Here is a 27,805-nt window from a genome sequence, read left to right on the forward strand (position 1 = left end):
GACTCCGGCTAGCGCGGCAGCGTCCGAGCTGGGGCAGTTTTGCGGCGCGGCGCTGCCTTAGGGGTAGGGGTGGGGGTGGGGGGCGGGGCTTGTTGGCCTCTGCAGGCTCAGGGAGGCAGGTGGCCCCGTCTAGTCGGCCATCCACCCTGCAAAACCGCGGCTCGGGAGGCCCAACCGGGCGAGCTGGACGCGCTCGCAGCACTGGGGGCCGTGAGCTCCCGGCCGCAGGGTCGGTGTGAATCACCCCTGAGCTCTTAGAAACACCGACAGCCAGGTTGCCCAGTTCTGGGGAAGTGAGGGGGGATTTCTAGGACTGGGGCCCGACGGAAGGTATTTTTTGAGCGTTCACCAGGCAATTATGTGTAGTCGGCGTTGAGAATCGCCACTGCCTACTCATGGATGGCACTGTCGGGCTGGTTTGAATGAAGTCAGGTGCGTAAAGTTTCCTGCACACAGTAGGTCTTAAAAACGTTTGAGCTCGTCTCCCCTGGCCCCGCCTTCTCGCCAGGAGCAATCAGTCCTACAATAGCTGTATTGATAGACATTGGAGAGCTCATCCTGTAGAAGCAGTGATGCAAGAAAGCTTCGGGTTTTTTTTTTTTTTTAATTATCCCGTGGAACACTTGTTATTCAGAATTTAAAACATTATAGATAAGATAAAAGAACATTTCTCAGTGAAGTCTAATACTGTTCAAATTCATTTTTACCTGAAAGATACACAGTTAACACCACAGATAGCTGGAATTTTCTTGTCTTCCATACATTAAGGAGTTCTCAGGTCAGGCCTAGGAGGATGATGGTGATGGTTTCTCCAAATAATGAAATTCCCACTATGGGAACCAAGAGTACAAGTGATATAGAGTAGGAGCTCCAAGCTGAAAGGGTGTGTTGTTCCCTTAGGTACAGAAGGAGAGGTTTCTGCAGAGCTCGAGTCGGCCAGCTAGTAGCCACTAGCCACCTGAAGTGTGGGTAGGCCAGATTGAGATCTGCTCTAAGTGTAAAATGCACACTGGATTACTAAAATAAGGTATGAAAAGCAAAGAATGGGAACTGTTCATTTGTTATATTGGTTACATATCAACATGAGAATGTTTTGGAAATTTTAAAATTACATATGTGACTCCCGTTACACTTATGTTGGATAGGGCTGTTCTAGCTCTTTGAAGAAGACCAAGTCTTTCATGTAGCAGTTGTGAAGGAAGGCAACCATATTGTACTTCTCAGGTGGACCTACATCTGTACTGTGCTTCACTTAATTTTTATGAAAGGGAGAAAAAGGGACCAAAAAAAAGACTAACATAGGGGACATTTTTAGAAAGCAGTTTCTAATTCATGGAGCCTTATGTATGTCACGTGAACGTCACGATATCCATTGATAATAAAAACGATACCAAGCTGTTGAGAAATTTGAATTATGTTTAAGGAATCTGATTAAGAGGGCAAAACGTGTAGAACATTTAAAATTTCTATTGAAAATGTTTCACATAGGTTCTGGGTTTTGCCATTTAATCTCTAGATATAGTGAACGTTTTTAGTTTTCCAATGAGCTAGTAAGCTGAGGTTTCAGGGAAACTTTGTTTCCAGTTTTGTATATTTGCTTTAAAAATATTTTTTTTTCATTCATTTATTTAATAAAAGCCTGCCGGGGGCCAGGGGTGTTGCTAAGCAGTGTTGATGTAAAGGTTAGCACTCAGACACGGCCCTTACTCTCTTGGAGCTATAGTGGTTATCAATTCAGAGACAGTGAAAAAGTACATAATAACCAAGGCATAGTGTATTTTGCCATTGAGTAAGTGCTTTACCTCTGTAAATTCAACACATTGTTTTAAACCCAGAATTTATATATTCCTGCTGACATTTTAATGAAGAGTCTTATTAGGACTTGACTATGGGCTTAAAGTATATTAGTAAAAAAATCAAAGTATACTTAATTCATCTGTTAATTATGAGAACTCAAGAAAAAATTAAATTAGACTATTCACCTTTAAAAAGAAAGAAAAGATGAAAAAATTACAATAGCATCTTGTTTATGATACCTTCTTTTAGCCTTTCAGCAACTTTTAGGTTCTAAGGAATTTAATAATAGAAATGGAAAGGCAACGTTGATTTATGCCCCAACATAGTTTAAAATTGCTGACTTTAAAAACTTAAATTTATTTTAGCATATTACAGAGTTCTTAAATCAATATATTTGAGTCTTTTAGGAAAAAGGTAAACATAAATCTTATGTTAGTTTACTACTGCTGCTGTAACAAATTACCACAAAGTTAGTGGCTCAAAACAACACCAGTACGTTATCTTACATTTCTGTAGTTGGAAGTCCAGCTCGGGTCTCCCTGGGCTAAAATCAAGGTGTCCCCGGGTCTGTGTTCCTTTCTAGAGGGTCTAGGGAAGGATCAGGTTTTTTGTTTATTCAGATTGTTGACCAGATTCAGTTCCTTGCTATGGTAGTATTGAAGTCCCTGGTTCCTTGCCAGCTGTCGGCTGAGAGATGTTCTCAGCTTCTAGAAGCCACTCACATTCCTTAGGTTGTGGCCCTCTTCAAAGCCAACAATGGTAGGTTGAGATCCTCTCATCCTTCTGATTTGTCTTACCTTTTCATCTGTTGTTTCATCTCTCTAATTTCAGTTTTTTAAGACTCTGGTTAAGTTGAGCCTACCTAGATAATCCAGGATAATCTCTCCACGTCAAGGTCCGTAAACTTAATCACATCCTTCAAGTCCCTTTTGCCGTAGTGAAGTAACATATTCATGGGTTCCAGGGATTAGTGCGTGGACATTTTTAGGGGAGGTTATTCTACCTACCACAGATCATACTTGGGTCCATGCAGTATATCCATCATTTCTTATCAGTACTCTCAGTACTTTAGGATGGAATAATAATGTTTATAATAACAGGTAAATTTTATCATATGTATAATATGTTCCAGGCACTATTCTAACCCCTTTTTCTGCATTTACTCTTAGTCCTTAGAAATGCCCTAGGAGACAAGTACTGTTTTTATCCCCACTTACAGAGAGGGAAACAGGTACAGAGTGGGGAAGTAACTTCTCACAGCTATTAAGTGGTAGAATGAGGATTTGAATCTACATGGTCTGATTCCAGGGCCTCTGCACGCTCTGAACCACAACATTGTAGAAATTTGTGAACGTCTGGATTTACTAAACATGCTTTAGTGATATAGTGACTATGAGTTTAGGCTCTGGCATCACAATGTGTGGATTTATATTCTACCTTTTACCAGTTACTGGACGACCTGGACAAGTTACCTAACCTCCCTGGTTAGGTAACTGAATTATTAACTGAATTCATGACAACACTTGAGGATTCAATGAGGCACTATATGTGAAGTACTAGAAAAGGGCCTCCACGTGAGCTGTTGCTAGCTATAATTATTGGTGACAATTCAACTTTTAAAAACAGTTTATCGTGAAAAAGGAATGTTTCCTTTTGTAAATTCAGTCTCTTTATGAAATAAAAACTGAAAGTTAAATTTTTCCTTTTTATAAAATTTTATTTATTTATTTTATTTATTTTATTTTTGACTGTGTTGGGTCTTCGCTGCTGCACGTGAGCTTTTCTCTAGTTGCGGCGAGTGGGGGCTACTCTTTGTTGCGGTGCGTGGACTTCTTATTGCAGTGGCTTCTGTTGTTGTGGAGCATGGGCTCTAGGTGCGTGGGCTTCAGTAGTTGTGGCACGTGGGCTCAGTAGTTGTGGCTCGTGGGCTCTAGAGCGCAGGCTCAGTAGTTGTGGCACATGGGCTTAGTTGCTCTGTGGCATGTGGGATCTTCCGGGACAAAGGCTCAAACCCGTGTCCCCTGCACTGGCAGGGAGATTCTTAACCACTGTGCCACCAGGGAAGCCCTAAATTTTCCCTTTTAAAACACCACAATGCTGTCTCCTTTCCCAGCTTCTAATTTCTCTCCACTGCAGCCTCTCCTCTGTCTTTCTGGTGGTGTTACTTTCTAGTGCTACCTGATCGAACACTTTAAATACTTTGTCCAGACTCTAGTTGCCCCAGGGTAACATCCAAATTCCTTAGAAAGGCACCAGGACACAAGCTCCAAATACCCTCTGCTGCCATTCCTCTGCCTAGTATTTACACATCCACCATTTCTAACTTCTCACTGTTCTCTTTTGCTATTATTATTCTTGGAGGGAAACATGGCAGATGCTGGGTCTCTGGCCATAACGCCTTCTAATACTACTCCAAACCTTACCCTCTTCTAATAATCTTTGCTGCCATTGCCTTAATTCAAACCCTCATGTTCTCTGCATTTTATTTCCTAACAAATTTGTGGCCTCCTTATCACCCTTCAAGCTTACTCTCCTCCCTGTTCACCAGAATAATCTTTCTAAAGTACAAAACTTCACACGTTGTTACTCTTCTTCAAACCCTTCATTGTCTCCCCCTGACACCAGTTCCTGCAAATATTATTCCTTTCCTTATGTCTCTTAACACCAGTTAGGTGCTTCCACTGTTGCATTCAAGGTATGCTTATTTAAGCACTCGTCTTTCCTTCTAAATCATGAACTCATTGATAGGGAATAAGAGATGCTTTTGCTTGCATGAATTTATTATACTATCTCATCATTGCCTATTTACATCTCTGTCTCTTGTCACTGAGCTGTGGACGCTTTAAGGGGAAGCTTGTTGTTTTATTTCTCTTTTCTTCTGTGCCCAAGAAATAGGAGGTGCTTAGTAATTGTTGAATGAATGAATAGGGAAAAATAACCCCAAATACATACAATGGAAAAAACGCTGCTTAAATCCCCAAATGTATCCAAAGCAATTTATTGGGAATATATAAGGTTCTGATTTTAGAAGAAGCATAACTGGTAGTTAAGAGCATGGACTCTGGAGACAGAGTGTTTGGCTTTGAATTTTGGCTCTGCCACTTACTACCTGTGCACTCTGAACCTTGAGTCTGTTCTTTGTCTTTAAAACAGGGATGATAATAGTAACTATCACTTAGGGTTAATAGAGCCAAGTGAGCTTGTGTTTATGAAGTGTCTATAGTAGTGTCTACCACATAGCAAATATTCTATAAGTGTTGGTTAAGTTAAAACACAATAGTTTATGTTCTTATTACTTTTGATAATAGCTAATGTCCTTATAATACAGTGATAAAAACAATAAATAGCCCAGTGTTTTGTAATTGTTATATCTAACTAGCGATTTTTTAGCTTTCAATGATGTTTAATATCTTGTTATAGAATGATATATTCATTAAACATTTAGAGAGTATTTGTGTATGATCCCTCTCCTGAGTAACTGACATATTTTCTCTATGTATTATTTTTCTGTTACCTGCTAAATGTAACATATTACTACAAACATATGGCTTGAAACAACATGAATGTATCATCTCACGGTTCTATTGATCAGTAGTCCATCATTGATTTGACCAAGGTAAGGTTAAGTTGTCAGCAGAGCTGTATTCCTTTCAGGAGACACTAGGGCAGAATCCATTTTCTTGTCTTTTCTAGATTCTAAGAGGTGTCCACACTCTCTGGCTCATGGACGCCTTTCTCCATCTTCAAAGCCAGCAATGTTGTAGCTCTCTAACTAATCTGCAGTGATATCTCTTTCTCTGACTACAGACAGGGAAGGTTCTCTGATTTTAAGTATTCTTGTGATAAAATTAGATCCACCTCCATAATCTAGGACAATCTCCCATCTCAAGATCCTTAATTACATCTTTGAAGTCCCTTTTGCCATGTAACTTATTCACAGGTTCTGGGGGTTCGGGTAAGGGCATCTTTGTGGGACCATTATTCTGCCTACCACACTCTTGTACTGTGAATGAATCCCTGGGACTACCCTGGTGGTGCAGTGATTGGGAATCCACCTGCCAATGCAGGGGACATGGGTTCGATCCCTGGTCCAGGAAGAGCAACTAAGCCTATGTGCCACAACTACTGAGCCTGCACTCTAGAGTCCACGAGCCACAACTACTGAAGCCTGTGTGCCCTAGAGCTGCAACTACTGAGCCCACATGCTGCAACTACTGAAGCCCACATGCTCTAGGGCCCACATGCCACAACTACTGAGCCCGTGTGCTGCAGCTACTGAAGCCCGCGTGCCTAGAGCCCGTGCTCCTCAACAAAAGAAGCCACTGCAATGAGAAGCCTGCACACTGCAACAAAGAGTAGCCCTCGCTCACCGCAACTAGAGAAAAACCGCATACAGCAACGAAGACCCAATGCAGCCAAAAAAAAAAAAAAAAAAAATCCCTGATGAATGAGAGGTACGTGGGCTATACTTTCTGAAAATGGAGACAATATTAACTAAATTGTGAACAGTTTTGTCAGTATCATTAATCATCTATTCTTCCAGTGGTTGGTAAGAGCCATGTCTTCTTCACAGGGTGCTAAGGTACTGCAGGGGTCACTGAGCAATGTCCTTGTTTTCAAGAACTTTTACTCTAGTGAGGAAGGGAGAATCAAGTTGAATAGCTGCTATGGGCTAAGCACTCTACAATGGATTTCAGATACATTAGCCCCATTTAATTCCCACAATAACTTTATAAGGAGTGGTAGGCAGCCTAGAGAGGCCCTCAGTGACCCCCACCACATAGTATTCATGCCCTTGTATAATCTTGTCCCTTTGAGTGTGGGCTGGATCTGGTGACACTCCCAAGGAATGCAGTAGGACACTAGTGATAGGATATCATCTCGGAATTAGGTTATAGAAGACCTGTGACTTCCCTCTTGCTCACGCTATCTCTGTTTCACTTTTTCTAGCTTGTTTTGATGAATAAAATTGTGATATGTTATATTGCCCTGTACAGAGGCCAAGGAACTGAGGGCAGCTTCCAGCCAACAGCCAGAAAGGAACCAAGACCCTCAGTCCAGTAGCTTGTTAGGAACTGAGTCCTACCAAGGACCAGAACATGAACTTAGGAGTGGACCCTTCTCTAGTTGAGCCTTGAGATGCCTTCAGCCCCAGTGAACACCTTGACTGCAGCCTTCTGAGAGATCCTGAGCCAGAGGACACTGTTAAACCTCACCCAGATTCCTGATCCATAGAATTATGAGGTAATAAATATTTTTTAAAGCCATTAAGTTTGGGGGTAATTTATTATGCAGCAATAGATAGCTAATACTGTTTTCAGTACAGATGACGAACAAAAAAAAACACTTGGAATGTTAAGGCAAGTTTGTAGTTCTCTCACTTATTAGTGAAAGCTCTTTCCACTGCAAACAATGATAATATAATAAGAATACTGGTAGTAGCTTAATTTACTGAGCACTTACTAGGCTATGAGGCACCTTTCAAATTATTTTACATATACATTATCTTAGATTATTACAACAACTCTATAAGATAGGTATTATAATTATCTCCATTTTATAAGTAATAGAATTGGAGCTAAGAGAGGTTAAATAAAGGACATGCCCAAGATCTCCAGTTGACTAACAACATACTGGCAAGATTTGAACCCAGTTTGTGTGACTCTAGAGTTTTTCCTCTTAACAACTATAGTAAATTGTTCCCTAAGGATCCATGTTATAAGGCAAAGGTGATGGGTGCAGCTGGAAGAAAGGGTAGGGCTCCAAGAGTTCACAGCTAGATGAAATTAATCCTGATCTGGGGTACTAGGAAATGCCAGGGTGCCAGGAAGGCATCCGATCTGACTCTCGGAGGCTGGGTAGGATTTAGGTGCATGGCTCTTAGAGGAAGGAATCTGAGCAAAAGAGGTGGAAAAGCATGAGACACAGATGAGAAAACACTACGTCACACCGTCTAGAGCTGGGCAGGATGAGGAATAGTGGGAGATAAAATTAGAAAGGTAATTTGGAGCCTGGTTATAGTTATGTAAAAAGATTATGAATATTTTTTAAGAAAAAAATCGATTCTTGAGTGTTTTGATAGTAGTTTCAATCACCTGCCTCTTAGTTTAAACTATAGAATGGAACTGTTAGAGAGGTAATATTCCAGTGAATCTGAAACAGAATCTGATTGTATGGATTGTGTGGAAATACAAAATTTAGTTCCAGTGAAGTGCAAAAGAAAAATAGAACTACACGGAGAACACTTTGTGTGGTTAAATTTCTTAACACATTCAAAGACGTGTTCAGTTTATATTTAGGTTCGGTAAAACTGCAAGAGTATCAAAATTTGTAGGCCTTTTTATTTCCTTGTAAAAACAATACTATTAGTGGTTATACTCAAAGCACATTAAGTATTTCACTAAAAATAGAGCCTATAGAAATAAAGAACAAAAAAACATTATGATTGTGTTTTCAGTTACCTGGGAGTGGACCTTAAAAACAGTACTATGGAAGGGAGTCATATGAAGCAGGGCTTAAAATATTATCCTCTATTTTTCTCAAAACATCATTCAAGTGCACTAGATGGAAATTTAATTTTGTAAGATGTCTGTACTGTTCAAATTTGTTTATGGTGTGAGCTTTCAATTTAGACAATTTATCATTACTTGGAGAGGAACTTTTTCTCTTAAGCCAGACTGAATTTCCTTTCCAGGGAATAGATGAATCCAGGAAAAATGTTTCCACAGCTCATACCTAGCCAAAAACAATGGCCATGGAGGAATGGAGAGCTCATTGAATAATGACAAAAGGAAAATATGTAATCCCCTTTCCTGTAGCCTTTCTCGTGTCCTTGACATGTCTCAAAACTCTCCAGTCCATAGATTCAAGCAGTGTACATTTTGATTCTCAAATGTAGGGGTTGAACTTCTGTTTCACAACAGTATTAAGCAAGCAATTACAAATATGAAATACCTACCGAGGCCTGACTCTGGTTTGCCTGACAGTTGTGTGACCTTTGGAAGGTCTCTTAACTGTCATGAGCCTCGGTTTCTTATTCTCTCATCTGTTTGACATGTCCTCAAAGATTCCTTGATTCCTTTTGGTTTTAATGGATTTGGATTCTGAAGGCCAAGTTTTCATGACTGCAGTTTCAACTCAATGCTATACTTAAACACTTGGGTCTCCATATATATTTTTCAAGCCACCTTTTCTATGTCTGCAGGTTTTCTGCAGTAACATAATTACATCCATAAGGGAGGCTAAATTTGGCTCTTCTTCTGGTTGATTCTGGTCTCATAATTTAGGAGCTGATACTCCCTCCACCTCTAGGGCAGATAGATTCTATACCAGTGCTAGAGGAATAAGCTTGAAGTCATTTCCTTGTAAAATCTCTCTCCTTTCTGCATGTATTTAAGTATTTGTGCTGTATATCTTACTGCCATAACAGAGGTAGTCAGTGAGGAAAAGAGAAAAAATATATGGCAGTAATTTACCCTGGCACCTTTAACCTTATCATCCTCAGCGTCCATCCCGAGCCCACAACTCTCAACTTAGAGCACTGCTGTCAGTCTTAGAGGCAGGAAATTTCTTCAGAAAGAAGCCTCTGAAACCATGACAAGCTGTTCCGAACAAGAGCTATTTACTCATTACATCAGAAGTTCGGGACTGGTCTGCAGTCAGTATTCTCGTATCCCTCAGAAGTGTAGGGAGTAGAGTAAAGGTGTATATAGGTGCACTGGAATTTCACATAATTTCTCAACAGCCTGGAAAGCATCCAGAAGTCCCCATTCTTCCTGAGTTTCCTGATTAGTGCGTTGCTCCTGCTGCGACTCATTTTAGAAGGATCTAGTAAGAAACATTGCTGCTGATTATCTCTGGGTCATGGAAATTCCCTGAAAGTTGGATAAAGGTGATGCTGTAAACTTACAAGACCTGAGCTTAGCATTAAGGAGACTTGATCACTTATGTCCACCATATACAGAGTTGAGTGCTCCTAGACAAATGGCAGAATTCTTGAGGGCCTCAGTAGGTCATGTGACTTTGAAGAGTATGGCTTAGATAAATTTTGAGAACTCTTTTAGTTCTAAATTTCTACAGTTCTATGAGTAAATTGCCACATGCCTGTAGATACTTTGGATTAGACCCAAACACCAGGGCAAATGAATATCAAAGGTTAGTGCTGCTTAGCTGGGCTTCAACATTATCCAGAATTGTAGAGGCTTCGGTTTACCCACTTTGATTCCAAGAACTTCTGAAGAGAAAAGTAGCCCAGAATGAATGTAAGGCTTGCTCTTGCTATACCATCTCTAAGTGCTTTGTTTTATAATAGTCAACTTAGATTTAATAATTTCAAGGTGTTCTTTTCAGCCATCATAACAGAAAGACAATATAAAATCTATGATTTCTATATTTACTCCTTTCAAATTCCATCATTTTAAAAGTATGCTTATCGTTAGTAAAATCCTACTAAGTTTCACTAATCCAATGACAATGACACGAGATTTTTACTGCATATGTGATGGTATATTACATATATTACACTTCGGAAGGATACAAACACTTATGAGAAAGCACTTGCCCTTAGGCATCTTGAGTACTAGGAGAGGAGAAAAACCATAAAGAAGCAAAAATATGAACAGGAGTGAAAGAGTCAAAAACCCCAGGAAATTTTGCAGAATAGAATTAACTAAAAAGGAAAAATGTATGCTTTGGTTTTCTAATAAAATAATTTTGTGAATACTTTGTTAAAGATTATTATACTTAGAAGCAGGTTGAAATCTTTCTTTTCCCAACATGCAAAGCTTTCTTTAAAGATAAACGTTGCAGTGGTATTTTTAATAATTGAGGTTGGGTACTTATTTCCTTCTTACAGTCATGTGCTTCCAAAGGGATTTGGAACACAGAAGCATTTCATAGCTGTTTAGAGAAATGAGAACTTAGGTCTTTTTAATTACAAGCATTACTTCCCAGTTCTATCTAAGTTCAGACTCTATCCTCTGTAGTATTGAAACTTCCAAGTTGTGTTACACCAGTATAATGTATGATCTGTGTGCCTGGATCTTCCAAACATTGCTGAGTCTCTAGGATACATTAAGGCAAATTTGTTTCAGCTAGCTTTGTCCTGAGTAATTTTTTTCTGTGTGGCTTGTGAATTACCAAATAAACATGTAATTTAGGAAATACATTTTTATAACATCCTCCTCATTCCCAAGTAATTGTAGCTCAAACACAATATAGCAATAATGTACCTATTATTGCTGTCTGGCTATCTATCAGCTGATTACCTGAAGCAGTGTCTGAGCATGTTAATCATAAGCTTAAGATGACCAGAAAGTGCTCATTTGGGGGGTAATCATGATGGATCCTTGCTCACTTATCAAAATCTTATACTATATCCAAGTATGTTTAAGTAGTGTTTGGTGAAGGCAAATATTTCTGTGTTGTCATACAGAATTTTTTAAAATAATGCTAATCTTTAATAAAGTGTAGGTGGCTTTTATTTCAGATTAAGGGTAGACTATTTCCCTCTATTTGATGAAATAATATTAATGGCTAATATTTATATAGTACCAACTATTTGCCAGACACTATTCTAAGTGTTTTACAGGTATTGGTTCACTTCATGTCCACAACAACACCATGTAGTAGGCATTATGATGATCACAATCGCATTTTACAGATGAAGAAGACGAGGCATAGAGTGATTAAGTAAATAGTCCCAGATCATAAAGGTGACAGTTCAGAATTTGCACTTAGGCACGCTGACTCCCGACTCTGGTATAGGTGCTCTTAATTACTGTGATATGCTTTCTCTCCACAAATCAGCCTGCACCTCAGCTCCCCTGAATTTTGAGGCCTGGAGCCACAGTCTGGGACTTGAGCAACTGTAGCCAAATTCTGCTTTTCACTTAATCACTCAACAATAAATGAGTGAGATGGGAAGAACTAGGTTGTGGCCAGCGCTGGCTACATAATTTGCAGAACTCAGTCCAAAATGAAAACATGGGGCCTTTTGTTCAAAAAGTAGGATTAATGATAGTAAAATATAAAGCCTTTTCCCTTCCTTTATGGTCACCCTCTTATCACGAAATTTTTCATTAGCCATTGAATGTCGTTCTAAGTAAAGAAAAATTAAAAATTGAAATTATTAGCATGAATTTTGCCACTCATCTTTGTATTGTGCGATGTCTATTTTCAGTGCAAATAGAAGAGCTTTTAACTTTTATGTGGAATCACCAAAGTTGCACGATGCTTTTTTTGTAACTTGTACCTGAATATCTTTTTTTTTTTTTTTTCTTACCAGAACAGTGGAAACTGTGCATAAAACTAACTCAGTTGTTTTTATTTTACTTCTTGACATGTACTTTTTACCAACACTTTCTCCTTCTGGCTTACTGATGAGTAAGCAAGGACTGAAAAGAAAAGGGAATGTGAGTTGTCCTGTTTTTTTCCATTCTTTCTATCTCATAATTTTCAATGTAAAGTAGTTCATTAATAACCGGAACTAGTGTAAGAAAGGATATGATAAAGTTCCTTTGTTGTTCATGTTTCTTGTAACACCATTGTTTTTCTGTCTTTTGGAAGCAGTTCTGGTTCAAACAGGAAGCATAGCCTCGTGGGGTTCAGTTGTAGAAGCAACACACTTACTGTGTACTTGATTTGCATCGCTCTTAACTTTCACTTATTCTGGGTCTCCTGGAGTCCAGTACACATGGACACACAAAGCAGTACATGTGAATTGGGAGGTAAGGAACAGTGCAGGCTGACATGCATTTGCTTATATCTCCTCTGCTCATGTGTGTGTTCCATTGTCCAATCCCATCGAACTTCACTTAAAAAAAAAAAAACAACACAAGTTCAAATATGAGATTATGGAGAATTTCATGATGGCAATAGCAGAGTCCTTTTGAAGGCAGGGCCCTGCACAGGTCACATGGCTGTGAAGTAAGCCAACTTTGGGCCATTAGATGAGATGGAAGCTGGATTGGACTGAAACCACTTTTCCAAGTCAACCCCAAACATCCCAAATATCATATTAAAGATATAAGGGGTTTGGCCTGGGAGAGTTAGGTGTGGTCACAGGTGATCAAAACAGGCCACCATGCCTACACATAGAGGATAAGAGTGCTAGGAACATCTTTTGTTCTAATATTTGGTCTTTGACCTCAGTTCCTGACACAGGGCTCCTGAAACTCTTGGAATTTCCTGGGTGGTAGGAGTATCTTTTGTTCTAATGAGCCTCCTGGATGGGGACTGGTCACCAGAGAAGCCAAGCCATGAGTAAATTTGGAATTTTCAGCCCCACTCCCATTCTCTAGAGAGGAGAGAGGGTCTGGAAATGGAGTTAATAATTGTTCATGCCTATATGAGGAAACCTCCATAAAACCCCAATAGTATGGGGTTTAGGGAGCTTCCAGGTGCGTAAACACATCTACATATTGGGAGAGTGAGTCATGCCAACTCCATGGATACAGAAGCTCCTGTGCTCAGGACCTTCCCAGACCTCGCTCTGGATATCTTTTCATCTGGTTGTTCATCTGTATCCTTTATCATATCCTTTAACACACTGATAAACATAAGTAAGTGTTTCTGAGTTCAGTGAGCTGTTCAAGGAAGAAAAAAAACAAAACAAAAAACAGGCTACTGTGCCTACAAAGACAGTGGAGTTGGCTGGCTACTGCTATTGGGTTGGCCAAAAAGTTCGTTTGGGTTTTTCCATAACATCTTATGGAAAAGCCCAAACGAACTTTTTGGCCAACCCAATATATTGAAATGAGGCCCTGCTGAAGAATGATGAAAGATGGCCTGCCATTAACAAATGGATAACTGCTGAGTGTAAAAACTAGAGAGCCTGGGTGGTTTTAGCATATTTAAAGGGCAGGTATAGTCAAATGGCAGAGAGTAGAATTAATTGGGAGAGTTGCTGAGATGTTTGAACCCTCATCCAAGGCAGATCTGTTATGTGAAGGTCAGAGTCCTAGTAGGAAAAACTAGGAGTTCAGAGAAGTGGGAGAGGGCTCTCTGGGTGTTCCTGAGGATATTGACTCTACAACCCTTCTGAACCCTCTAGATGTGTAGAGGTGGCCTCCCTTCCCTTCTGTAGAAAGAGCTGGCACTTCAGCTGTGCTGGAAGATGCTGCAGAAGCCTCTCCCCACAGGGCAACTGGTGCCTTGGTCAGATTCAGCCCTCACTGCCTCTCTTGGCTGCCAGACCAATAACTACAGATTGTATTTTTAAGAGTGCTTGGTCAATGGACCAGAATGAAAACCTGAATAAGCAAGAATTTATTAACTTGGGGGCACTTTCTTGGGAAATAAGGATTAACACCCTAGCAAAGACTCTAGACATGGGGCATGTGTGCTACTGTGGTGACTTTTAGAGACCTAGAAAAACAATGGGCAACTCTCAGTAAGTTAGAAATGCCTGAGTTGGCCTGGAAGATGGTGGATGAAGGGAAAAAGTATGCTTGAGAGAAGTGGGCACGTTGGAGTGGATATATTATGAAAAACCACAAAACCCACCATGAGATTATGTCCCATGAGAGAGCCAAGAGACGACATGAAAGCCACCAGGAATGTGCTGGAGAGCAATGTAGACTGGCGACGATGACCGTAATCAGCCTCCATTTCAAGGTAGTAGGAGAATGAATATGGTTGGTTGGGCACCTGGGTTCTAGCCCTCATTCTAAAATAATTGGGTGATTCAGGAAATATATGAAAGAATATCTAGGCAAATCACTTCAAAAATGTCATTTCTGAGAAGAGAAGTCTTTATGGCTTCCTCAGTCCATCAAAGTCTATGCCTTACTGCCCTCAGCTCTTCACACATTTTTTTTTTCAAATTGACTTATTTTCCCCAAATGTCTGAAGAGGTAGATAATATTATTCACTTTTTAGAGATTAGGAAACAGAAGCTAAGAGAGTCTAGATGACTTACCATGTTTTAAAGTTGACAAGAGAGAGAATAACTTAGTATTGCAAACTATGAAGCCAAGTGGCCTATGTTTGAATCATGGCTCTGTAATTTACTAACTCTATGACCTTGGGCAGTGACCTAAGTCTTGAGACTCAGTTACTTTAACTGCAAAATGTGGTTAAGGCTAACATTTGAATTATGGATTATTTGGAACCTTACCTGTGATAATCCAGGTAAAATGCATTAATACTCCTCTGCATGTAGCATGTATTTAGTAAGTATTAACTCATAATAAAATACATTTCTTTTGCTGTTAGTGGTGGACTTGTCACTTACATCTCAGACATATATCATTTGCCTGTCTGGTCTTTCAGACCTCGTTTTTATTTTGGAATTCTAGTTCACTGGAAGATATGACAAACTATAACTGTTTGTTTTTATTTTTAAGGAACAAATTAGTATACAAGTATGAGGAATTTTATCACTTTCTATCCATTTCCAATATCAAAATTGACAAATCGATGCAGCCCAAGTTTGAAAATGTGCAGAAAGGAAGATTACCACTAGATCACTTCATTTATTTTCTCTTTCAAAAATATATTTTTTAAAACAGCAGGATAAAAAAGGAAAATCATGTTCGAGAAAGGGCTGTTACCCTACTACATTTACTCAGTGATTGATTGCATTTTCTCCCAGGACTTGAAGAATAGAAGAGAACATGAGGGTTGATTGCATCAAAAGTGTGACACGAAGAAAGGAATCAAGAAATCACATATATGTCTGCACAGAAGTCAACTAATAAATCAAAAGCATGTTCTTAGCTAAGTCAGATGTTTCTTTGAAACAGCATATGGTGCAATTCTAACATACTCTATATTCAGCTACCTAATAGGCTGTTGCTTTCAACTAGTGAAAAATCTAGCAGCACAAATGTTTGTAAGGCTGGTAAAACATTTTAACTTTATTTTATGCCCTGATTAGCTTTTTTTTATTTTTGTATTTTATTTTATTTATTTATACAGCAGGTTCTTATCTGATTAGCTATTACTGGCCTGATGATTACGTTATAAAACCTAAAATCATAAATGGAGAAAATAACCTGTTGGCAAGAGTGAACCCTAATTGTTACAACATCCTATATTATGTGTTCATAGTTTCTTTTTAGCAGTTACTTTGATATAAAATTTAACAAGTTGTCTTTCATCCCATATTAAGTCTGTATTTTTTTAAAAATTGTGGATTTAAATTTCTGCATCACTTTTAGAATTGCGAGTCATAAAATTAACATATGTCATAATCATTTTAACCAAATCAAATCCTCATGAGAGTATCATGTCCTAATCAGGAAAGAGTAAAGATTATAACCTTTAAAAATGTTAAGATGACTGTATCTTACTACAAAAAAGTAAGTCAATCCCATTATAATTGAAGAAAACTAGTTCACATGGATTTTTAAACTTTCAATACTAAAAAGTCCCTGACTGTGTGAAGGTTGCTGTGGGTGTATATAACTTTGTAGCAAAGGAGAAACTTGTTAGACTATAATTAATTGACAAGTGTAGGAGGAATTTGTCTCAGTCGATCATTATTCTATTTTTCACAATTATATCTAATTGCCATTGTATTGTAATGTCAATGTTAGTCAATGTCAAATCTGAAAGCTATATTCTATCCCCATCCATCCCTTGACCAAAAAATGCAACCACGCATGTTTGTTGGTTACCGATACCAAGGAAAGCCAGTCTTCCACAGGAAATTATCAAGCACTGTATTTTATCATACTTAAAAGGAAAGGAGGGCCAGAGGATATTAGTGAAAAATTGGGGAATAGAAAACTGAAAAAGAAGTCACTGGTTTAATTTTCTAACCAGTAATCAGCAAGTTATTCTGAATGAAAACCAAAGTCTCTCATTTCCAGTGACCACACTCGGCAGCATCCAGGGAGTTCATGAGAAGGAATAGTGGACTCCTTCATACATGTGGAGATACTTAAGTGCTCGGAGAGGGCCCTGGAGCTACTTTGCCAGGATTCTGAAATCCAGGTTCTCTTGCTTATTTATTCCTTTCATTAAGTCTACTCATTATTTTCCAAGGCCACTAATTCTGTATGTAGTGTCTGTTCACAGCACTTAGTATTTCATAAGAGCCTGGTGCTATCAGTAACAGCCAAACAAATAATGGAAAAGCTATGCTACAAAGCCAAGTGGTCAAATGTGAGGGAAATAGCTATATGGTGCAGAAGTACAGTGGCTGTTTCAGTTGTGTGAGTTTTTCCCCATCTGGCTCCCAAGTAAAATAATTGAAGAAAATAAAAAAGGAAATGGCACTAGTGAAATGTTCTCTCCCTGATAGACACTTGGCACACACACTGTCTTCATCATTTTTCCACTGGTCCAGGCCCAAGACCAATTCTGTTCATAGCTGAGAAATATTAACGAGCCTTGAGACAGTAACTTGCTGACTCAGTGTCAAGCCATCCCATATGGAAGACCTTGCCCCTTGCTTGTGCCCCAGTTGCAATAAGGGGTGTTGTCAAGCCTTTGAACAAAAATGTGACCTTTCCCTGTCTCCTTCCTGCTTAATTTCTCTATGACTTGTTCTTCTCCCTGAATCTTGCCCAATTCTACCTAATACCAGACTTCTGGATGCCTTTGCATCCTTTCCCATTTGCTTACTTATTCAGACTTCTTATTGCCTGCATGTGCTTCCCACTAATAATTATGTCCCACCTTTAGCTGCTGGGATCTTCCTGCCTTGAATTGCCTGATTGCTTAGATTTCTCTATTTGCCATAATTCCCTAACATGCCAAGTGTGGAATCAGAATTATTCCCTTTTCATACTTTGGGATCTATCTTTAGTTGCCTCCTCTTTTCATTCAGGTTTTTTCAGCCTGGTTTTACTGTCTGATGTTCCCTGTGTGCTCTGGTTCTTTGATTATGGGAAAGAGGAAGAAAAATGTGGGCAGAGGGCCTGGAAACATGGCAGCAGTGAGAAATCTGAACTTCAGAGTTGTCTCTGCTTTGGAGCTGTCCTGGATAGATTCTTCCATCCTTTGTTGCTTTCTAACTGTAAGGAGAAGGGATTTGTGAAGTCTTGATTAATTTGAAGCTAGTGTGTGTGACAGCTCACAGATAGTGATTTCGACAGCTATTTTGAGTCTATCCACATGTCAGTAGCTGTAATTGCAAGCTTCTTTTCTTGTTAATTCCTGGAGTTGCCTCTCTCCTTCCCCTGCTGTGAAAATTTGTCCCTTTCCAAAACAGAACACATTTTTTTTTTTTCCTGATGCAGAGAGCACACTCATTAATTTCTCACTTAGTGATGATTCATTAATCATGGAAGGGCATGTGAGCTGCAGTTAAAGCAACTCCTTTAATTTAATTTAACAAACATTTATTGAGAGTTTAATGTGCAGAGCGAAGCGCTAAGCACAAGACCCAAAGAGACCCAGTTTGGATGATATGTAAATTATTTTTTTCATCAGGATAAGTGTTTAATAAACTTTTCTGAATCAAATCTAATTGGTATGGACTTTATTGTGGTTTTATGTTTAGATAAAAGTTTTAACATAAACTTTAGTTATAAACATAAAGAAATGTACTTGGATTGTTTCTATAGAGAATCAATACGTTTTATTTAGATAACTTACCTACAGTTCATATTTTCATGAAAACAGTGCCAAGTCAAAAATTAAACCCTGCAAAATACCACAGCTTACACTTTCCTTTTGTACACCCTTTCTTCTCTGTTGATACCATTATGTAGGAGTAATACAGAGATAGAATCGGGAAATGGTTAGAAAAGGAGAGATCTTTGAGCAAAATTAGGGTGTTTTGGGAAATAGTCATTTTAACTTAATTATATCTTATATAATTTAATTATATTGTAGAATCAGGAATGATTGACAGATAAGACCTAAGGTCAAGTTCATTTCCATCATTTTACAGGTAAGGAGTCTCAGACCAAGGGAGAAGACATGATTTGCCCAAGATTGCCCAACTAGTTGGAATTAGAAACCAGCTCTTTGGATCCAAGTCTGGAGTATTAGTGATGACTCTCTGAATGGTGAGAACCAAAAAACAATTCTAACTGACTTGGAAAGTTGTTGCTCATGCCTTTGAGAAGTGAATGGATTGCACTTATGGCTTGATCTAAGGGTCCCAACTGTCTTAGTTTCATTCAATTCTCTTTCCACTTTCTCCATCTCCAGAATCAGCTTCCATCTTTGGTGGCCTCAGTTCCTCCTAGTGGTGACAGGCTTTATCCATGCTGCTGGTAAAGATGTTCTTAAGTAGCCACAGAATCACGAGTTCCTTGCTTACTGACTTAATGGAAAACATGAAATGAAACTCATTCCTATCATTTGAACATCAGTCAGGATGCTGATTGCCTCTGCTTGGATCACATGGGCACCACCATGAAAGTCACCAATGCCCAAAACGTGAGGGATCATGATTGGCCAGACATGGCTCACATGTCCACTCTCTTTGTCCAGAGAAACCCATCTGCTACTAAGGGCAATGTTGGGAGAATGTACTGGACAGACAAAAATGATGGCTTCATAGCTCACTGCATTAGAAAAAAATCTTAGAAGATTTAAAATGACAAGTAAATAAAAGAAAACAGATATTGTTGAAACCTAATTTTATACTTTTGGAATATTGAAAAAAAGTTGGAGATATTGATTAAGCTATTGTTTGCTCTATTAGGTCTTATTGCAAATAATGAATAATTGTTATCAGCATAGTTCACTCTCCTTTTTCCATAAGCCTCCCTCATGCCCACCATGATCCAAACCTATCCACTAATAATTAGCAAACCTCACCTTTACATTCTCTCTTTATCCCTCTTATTTTCAACTGTAAAACTCCAGGTAAGCATCAGAGAAAATTCTTATTAAAAAAACATTTAGGGGTTCTTATTGTTCATATTCTTTCAATTCTTTGATATTGCTTATGTTTATTACATTATACTAATGAGTTAATGAAGAATGAGTAATTTGCTTACAACATTGCTACACACAGAGAAAGTGCTATAAGTTTTTTTTTTTTAGACAAATTAAAGCTTTTTGAAAGTTTATCCTTCTGAATATAATTATTTCTGTGCCTGTGCATTATCAAATTCAGTCCTTGTAGCTCAGTATGTTCAGACTCATACAACACACATATTCATTGAACACTTAGGAAGTTCTTTCTAGAATGAGTTAGCCAATAAATGAGTATATATAAACATAAACTCATACACACATTCATAAACAAATACCTGACTTTGGGGCAAAGGGAGTTAACAACACTCAATCACTTCTAGACTTTACTGTTAATCTGTAATTCTGTCTCTGTGAGGTAGATGTTATTCGTATCTAAATGATTAAGTAATTAGCCCACTATTATATTAAGAGTAGCAGATTTGTCAGCTCGTATGGGGTTTAGTTCCAGCTCTGCTTCTTACTAGTTTACTTACCTTTGCTAAGTCTTAGTTTCCTCATCAGAAAGATGATAATAATAGGATCTAAATGTGCTTGGCAAATAACAAACAATTGGGTTTGTCTGATTCAAGTTTTTCTGAGGAAACGTTATTTACGTTAGTAAATAATTTCTGTGTTAAAAATCAAAAGAAACATAGATAAACTATGGCTTCCCAGTTCCCTTTTACCTCGGTTCCTCCCATTAAGTTGGGTGTTCTAAACTAGATCTTAGACTTTCATTCAATTCCTTGAGCTCCTTATTTCCAGTTACTTTCACTCCTGCTTCTTCGTGGTCATCCCACGCCACAGAAATTCTCTGAGCCTGGAAGAATTTTGAATTCCTCTACCTCTGAAAGACTACCTAATAATATCTCATTCTCACCACCGTCTCTCAGTTTACTAACTCACTCATTGAAAACTCCGGGCCTAGAAATCTCTTCACTCTCCCTATTAGTTTCCTTCTCTACCACCTATGCTTTAGGCTTATTTTCTCTGAGAGTAGACACCGTCAATATCCCCAATTCTCTTCTCCTATTATCTGTTACTCTCTGTGCGCCGTGACCTTCAATCTCTCTCCGTCTCCCCAAACTCTATGCTCCAGCAGAACTGAAAGTACTGGAAGTTCCTTGAATGTGCCCTGCTGTTATGGGTTTTTGTTCCTTTGCTTGTGCCACTCTCTACTTGAAATACCTGTCATACAAAGATACATTTAATTTTAAAGTCTTTCTGGGAAAAATCTCTATGAAGACTTTCATGATCACCCGTCTAGGTTAAATCTATTACTCACCCATTTGGTGCCCCACAGTGTTCTGTATCCATTACAGCAAGGCACATGTTCTATTCATTTCCACTTATTTGATTTTTATATCCACCTTCCATGACTGCTTAATTTCTGTATGCTCAGCATCAGTGTAGTGCCTCACATGTAGTAGGCTATTAATAAGCATTTATTGGATGAATTTATTAAATGACTTAAGCAAGGTGAAATACTGTCTCCCTGGAAAAATTAAAGTTTTTATTTTTCCAATACCAAGGCACATACAACTCTACCCACCTTTCTCTGCAGCTACTTGGAAGTACAGGGTCAAGCGTGAGAAATTATCAGCTTTGTTAACCTTCATTTTTGGAGGATTTGAATTCTTTCTTTTACTTTATGTAGAGTTTCACTTTCATAACTTTAGATTATGTGATCTAAAAAAGTAAGGTGTGTGTGTATGTGTGTGTGTGTAGAAAGATAAGTAAGTATTGATAATTTCAACAAGTACTATTTCAGAAAATAACAATATCTTTCTTGACACGTTTTGATACTTATAGGTGTACCAGATTATCAGTTTTTCAACATGTTGTAAAATAAGTAAGTTGAACATTTCACATGAAGAAAATTTTCACATGAAGGAAATTGTATTCCAGCACTGAGGGTAAATCTCTCCCTTTTTGAAATTTATAATTATAGTCAGTGCATAGAAAGGTGAATATCTTGAATAAATCTAACATTTAAATCTGTAAATTTTAAATAATTTTCTTGACACAAACATTTTCTATGGCTCCTGAAAATACTTAGTCAAACATTTAGAACAAATACATAAATGGTATTGTGCTAAACACTGAAGTCTAAGGTCTGTGGTCTAGATTTTTGAGAAACTTAGGGAAAAACATTGAGATATACAAATTCATTATCATATAGAAGAAGAATAACTAGAAAAATACAAGCCAAACCACTTACGTAAGTCCTCAAGTTTGGTAAATTGATTTTCACACCAAAGACTTAGCTAATTATGTCAAATATTGGAATGTGTTTCAAAGTTTTATAAACAATAATGAAACAGATAAATGGTATAATCTATTGTAATAAAGATATGTATCGTTGTGGTAGAATTTGCAATCAGTATCTTTAATAACATGTGCACATGTTAACTTGGGGGAACTCTTGGAATGAGTGAATTCATGGTTTATTATACAATTGATTTATCAAACAGAACATAATTCATACTTATTGTTATGTTTTGTATAATTATCAGAGATCTGCTGGTATATGTTTAGTAACTATTCTTTGGGGGGAAAAAAAGTCCTGATTTGCAATGTTTGCCTATTGCCATGGTGTAAATTCTCCTACCACAGGCAATTTAAAGCTACCAACGTGAGGTTACCTAACACAGTTAGGAAGAAAAGCACACATTTGGCTCTTGTGAACTCTACAAGCTAGCTCTATCTAGCACACCACTGCCAAACTCTTATGCTTCTGTAGATTTTCAGTAGAAGCTCACTGTTTTGATGCAGCTACATCTTTAATTAAATGATAAAAGAAGCCATACATGTGAGGCAGATTACTTCGAAGAGCTGTACTCAAGGATTCCTTTTATTTCTCTGAATTCCCTCAAACAATTAAAGGCAACGGAGTTCAAGTTGTGCTTTTGTTTATTTCTAATTAAGCCTGGGATGATAATTTTCTAAGAATTGTATTGAAATTTTCAAATCCAGGAAAGCTTTACCCATCCATTCTGTTATCTGGGCTGCTTGAACATTGCTCTTAAATTGGGGCCCATAGGTCTCAGAAAATGAGAAAGTATCAGCTTCCCAGCAGGTTCTGTTTGAATGTACATCTATAATTGATGAGCTGTATTCACATATTAGCGTTTGCTTTTTTTTCTTCAGCTTTTGAAACTTTTCCAGATGCCATTATGGGTTAGTTCCTAAAGATTAGGTCTCTGAATAGATGCACAAAGGCTTTGCTTAGAAAGGATATGACATTTCTTCATCTGTAAGTTGGAGACAGCACTATATTATGGAGGAAAACAACTTAGATTTTTATGGTCACTGTCTATTGTATAGAAAATACCCCTGCTTAAATAAGCAATATTTTAGGTAATATAAGTAAAACTCGTGCAAGTCACTAGTTACTGAAACTAAAGCTTGTTTGAATGTTTGTTTTTAATATTCAGATGGTTGCAGCTTTATCTTTTACATATATTTAGTGTCTTTGGGATTTTTTAGAGTGATGTACAAGCAAAGGTATGAGCATGCAAAATGTTTGAATCAAATAAAACCAAATGTCTTTCTGAGCATTGAAGTTTATACATTTTTATTGTATTTTTTAAAATTAATTAATTAATTTATTTTTGGCTGCATTGGGTCTTCGTTGCTGCGCGTGGGCTTTCTCCAGTTGCTGTGAGCAGGGGCTACTCATTGCGGTGGCTTCTCTTGTTGCAGAGCACGGGCTCTAGGCACACAGGCTCAGTAGTTGTGGCTTGCTGGCTCTAGAGTGCAGGCTCAGTAGTTGTGGCTCATGGGCTTAGTTGCTCCGCAGCATGTGGTATCTTCCCAGGCCAGGGCTTGAACCTGTGCCCCCTGCATTGGCAGGCGGATTCCCAACCACTGCACCACCAGGGAAGTCCCTTTATTGTACTTTTATGAGTTTTCTAGAGGGGATTGTCTTCCAGAACACCCTAGTTTCATCAATCCTGAAAATATTTCTGCAATAATAACCTTACTCTTCAGGTTTCTTTAGACCTGTTTCCCGAATTGTGTACCAGAGCACACAAGTACCTTGATGGTCCTTGAAAGAAAAGGGGAGATTATACAGCCAAGTATGAAACTGGTTATATACACTGGCCCCTATTAAAGAGTCAAGATGCACATAAGAATATTAAAGACTCTGAGAAGTCCTGCAGAAAAAGAAATTGTTAATATGTGCTTTAAAGCTTCTCCCAGTAATATTGACCCAGGACCATCTTTTTATGTTATCCTATTAACATCCATAAAGCATACTTTTAGGAATATCTTCTTTACAAAATCTTATAGAAAAAATATTGAACTTATCCTTTTCTTGTCAATATTATATGACACACAGCTAACTTAAAATTCAGAAACAAGTTTCTAAGTTTTCCAAAAATTGAAAATAACAAAAATTGACTCAAGAGATATAGATATACTAAACAAAACAATGATCATGGAAGGAACTCATTACATTGTTAAATTAGGGTCTTGGCTATAAAAATACCAAAGAATTTCATGGATGAATGTTTTCAAACCTTCTAAGAACAGGTAATTCCTACACAATTTAAATTGTTTCAGGCATAGAAAATAAAGCATTCCAATTCGTAAAACAAAACCCAAACTACTATGACACTGACTCCAAAATCTGACAAAGACACCACAGAAAAGAAAATGATAAATCATCTCACTTATGAATATTAATGAAAGACAGTAAATAAAATCCAGAGAACAAAATGCAGCACTACATTAAAAGAATAATATGTCATGATCAAGTGGGGTTTATTTCAGGAATGCAAGACTGTTTAGCAATATGAAATCTCCTAGTACAATTGACTACAGGTTAAAGAAGAAAAACCCTTCATAAAATAGGAAGAGAAGAATACTTGTTTAAATAAAATGATAAGCATATCTCAAACCAGTTTCTAGCATTGTTCTTAGTGATGAAACACGTGCAAGCACACCCCCTGAAGTCAGAAATAAGTCAGGTGTGTGTTGTTTTCCTATTATTATTTACTATTTTTCTGGAAATATTATAGACAGTGAAATTAGACAAAGGGGTGAAATAATGATGATAAACATCGGAAAAGAAGGGGCAAGATTATCACTATTTAAAGATAATATGATTATATATTTGAAAAACTCAGAGAATCAATAAGAAAAAGTACTATTAGAAAGAATAGAGGAATCCAATAATGTGGTCACAAAATATATACAATGGCTTTGATAAAAAAATAAATGGGAAAATGATATAGGGAAAATATTCCAATTATAATTCCAACAATAAAAAAGTAGTAACAAGCCAAATACCTCAGAATAAGTGTAACAAGAAATATATAGTTGCTAAATGAAGAATGAGATTTGAATAAATGGATACATACACCTTTTTTTCTGGATAACAATATGCAATATTAAAACTATGAAAAAAATCTAATTTACATATATAGCCATTGTAATTCTAATTAAAATCCCAGCAGAGTAACTCTGAAATTCACCTAGAATAATAAATATGTAAGAATAGGCAATATATTTCAGTATTTTTCAAGTTTCTACCATGAATAATATGATGTAAAATAACATTAGCCAAGTAACAGAATATTCCTAAGATCTCACTGGCTTAATATAATAGAAATGTATATGTCGTTTAAGTCACAGTTGGTGAGGGTTTGCCTTGCTAGAGGTGCCTCTTTGTGATTGTTCAAGGATCCAGGCTTTTGTTATCTTGTGGCTCCACCTTTGTTTAAGTCCTCCGAGTTCTACCCGTTAGAGTTGCTTCTTAATGTCTTTGCCCATAAACACATATCACTCCCAGGCCAGATCTTAGACACACAGTCTTAACCTTTTGTGGAGCTAGGAAATTAGATCTAGCTGTGTATACTGGAAGATAATAAAACGTATTTTGACAAAACAGAGCAATCTGGCAACACTTTTATAATCAGAAACCAAAAAGCAGATTCTAAAATACATAATATGCATCAACTGTATCTGTCTTAAATATCAACAATCCAATTAACTAAGGGTATCAGTTCTTTTTAAAATACAGACTTCCCCTCTTAGGTTGAATAATACTATCTTACAAAGAGAAACCAATTGTTTGTAGCCTTATGGTGTGTAGAAACATGCCTTAGCATTTGTGCACAGCTGGGCTAATTGGAGGAGCTAAGTGGGTAGATTTTCTAGTAGTTCTCAGTGCTTTCAAACTTCGCTGAAATTTGTGTGGCCTTGGTGCTTTCTCCTACATCTGGAACATAGAATGAACAAAGCACATGGAACTCAATCTGGCAAATGTGTTGTACTGATGACATCTTGAGAACATGGGTGTCTTTCAACAATTATTACAGTCTGTGAACACAGATTTTATGTTGTATGAGCTATGAGCTTGGGAAATTATACGAGGATGTTTCCTAAACATATATTCTAAGTGTAGCCACTTCATAGTATTTTTGTGAGAATCAATTGCAATCATGTGTGCAAAATTACTGTTTTGCATAAGAAATGTACAATTTGGCAGATCTTTTAGATCTTTATTCTTTCCTCAAGTATAAATTGAGCACTTAGAGCACCAGACACTGTTCAAGGCACTGGGCATGGTGCCGTGCATGAAAAGGGACACACTTCCTGCTTTCAAAGAGCTTCCGGTTGGGGGTGCATGGCATACAGGGGACATAAGTGAATATATAAACAAGTAGAAAAGATAATTTGATAAATATTATGAGTGACATTAAACAGCCTAATGCTCTAGAGACTGGAGGGGAGCAGGGGCTGACTATAGAGCTAGGTAGGCGTGGTATGTTCCAGAAGGCAGAGCTTGTGATGACACCTGTATCATGAGAGGTGCAAGTTTAACAAAAACTCTCAATAAATATTTGCTGAATGAATGAGTTTACTTATTTATTTTTGATTCACCTTTAAATTCATTTTACATTATGAAGTAAAAGGTAAAAGGTTTTCAACAGCTGAAATAACTGTAAATAAGCATACAAATGATTTTCCTGATCTAAATGAAGTTATATGTTTGGACATCAGGCAGAATGACAGCTCAATCTGTCAGCTTTTTAAATGAACTAGAACTTTTAAAAAGAAATATAATTTTGTAATGAATGCAGCACTTAAAATTAGCCACAAATGTAAATGTTATGGCTTCTACTTCTGGCTACTCTCCCTGGGTCTCTGCTTTTGTGCTCACCCTGCTCTCTTCCTTTACAACACTGTTAGTGCCATCATTCTTGGTGACTTTATCCATGTAGCTTCTCCATCCTAGCAATTAAACAACTATACCTGTTTTCTCATCTATAAATTTGGACTCATAATTCCTTCCTAGTCACTCAGAGGACTGATGTAAGAATCAGTTGTCATGATTTATGTGAAAATACTAAGTTATATAGCATTATTTTATATTTTTCTAGGCTTGTAGACCATTCTAATGCACCAATGCTGTAATTTATTAAATGAGTATGTTGCTGACTTTCTCCACAATTTCCTTCATAGGAAAAGAAAAACGTACTTCTGGTTAATTAAATGCATATCTAAACTTTAAATAAAAACCATTTCCTACACTGGGCTTCAAGATGGCGGAGTAGTAAGACGTGGAGATCACCTTCCTCCCCACAAATACGTCAGAAATACATCTACATGTGGAACAACTCCTACAGAACACCTACTGAATGCTGGCAGAAGACCTCAGACGTCCCAAAAAATATATACTTTTTTTTTTCCTTTTTCTCTTTTTGTGAGTGAGTATGTGTATGCTTCTTTGTGTGGTTTTGTCTGTATAGCTTTGCTTTTACTCTTTGTCCTAGGGTTCTGTCTGTCCCTTTTTTTGTTTTTTTTTTTTGTTTTTTTTTTAGTATAGTTTTTAATGCTTGTTAGCATTGGTGGATTTCTTTTTTGATTTGGTTGCTCTCTTAATTTCCTTTTTTTCTTTTTAATTTTTTTTATTTTTTAATATTTTTTATTTTAATAACTTTTATTTTCTTTCTCTCTTTCTTTCTCTCTCTCTTTCCTTCCTTCCTTCCTTTCTTTCTTTCTTTCTCTCTCTCTTTCTTTCTTTCTTTCTTTCTCCCTTTTCTTCTGAGCCGTGTGGCTGACAGGGTCATGGTGCTCCATCCAGGTGTCAGGCCACTGCCTTGGAGGTGGGAGAGCCGAGTTCAGGACA

The 27,805-nt window shown here is 37.6% G+C and overlaps 1 long non-coding RNA gene across 3 annotated transcripts; it reads left to right on the plus strand.

Moving 5' to 3' along the window:
- The first annotated feature begins 67 nt into the window (after positions 1-67).
- On the plus strand, positions 68-27,370 carry LOC109548294 (uncharacterized). Of its 3 annotated transcripts, XR_012327221.1 has the most exons (5): positions 68-432; positions 901-1,027; positions 15,392-16,737; positions 18,644-18,761; positions 27,139-27,370. It is a non-coding gene; the product is annotated as an uncharacterized lncRNA (long non-coding RNA). The 3 variants fall into 3 exon arrangements; XR_004522823.2 differs by lacking the exon at positions 15,392-16,737 and adding an exon at positions 6,795-7,041 and having other exon boundaries at positions 68-1,027; XR_012327220.1 differs by having other exon boundaries at positions 68-1,027.
- Positions 27,371-27,805: the final 435 nt, after the last annotated feature.

The sequence above is a fragment of the Tursiops truncatus genome, chromosome 17, assembly GCF_011762595.2.
Source record: "Tursiops truncatus isolate mTurTru1 chromosome 17, mTurTru1.mat.Y, whole genome shotgun sequence".
NCBI lineage: Eukaryota > Metazoa > Chordata > Mammalia > Artiodactyla > Delphinidae > Tursiops > Tursiops truncatus.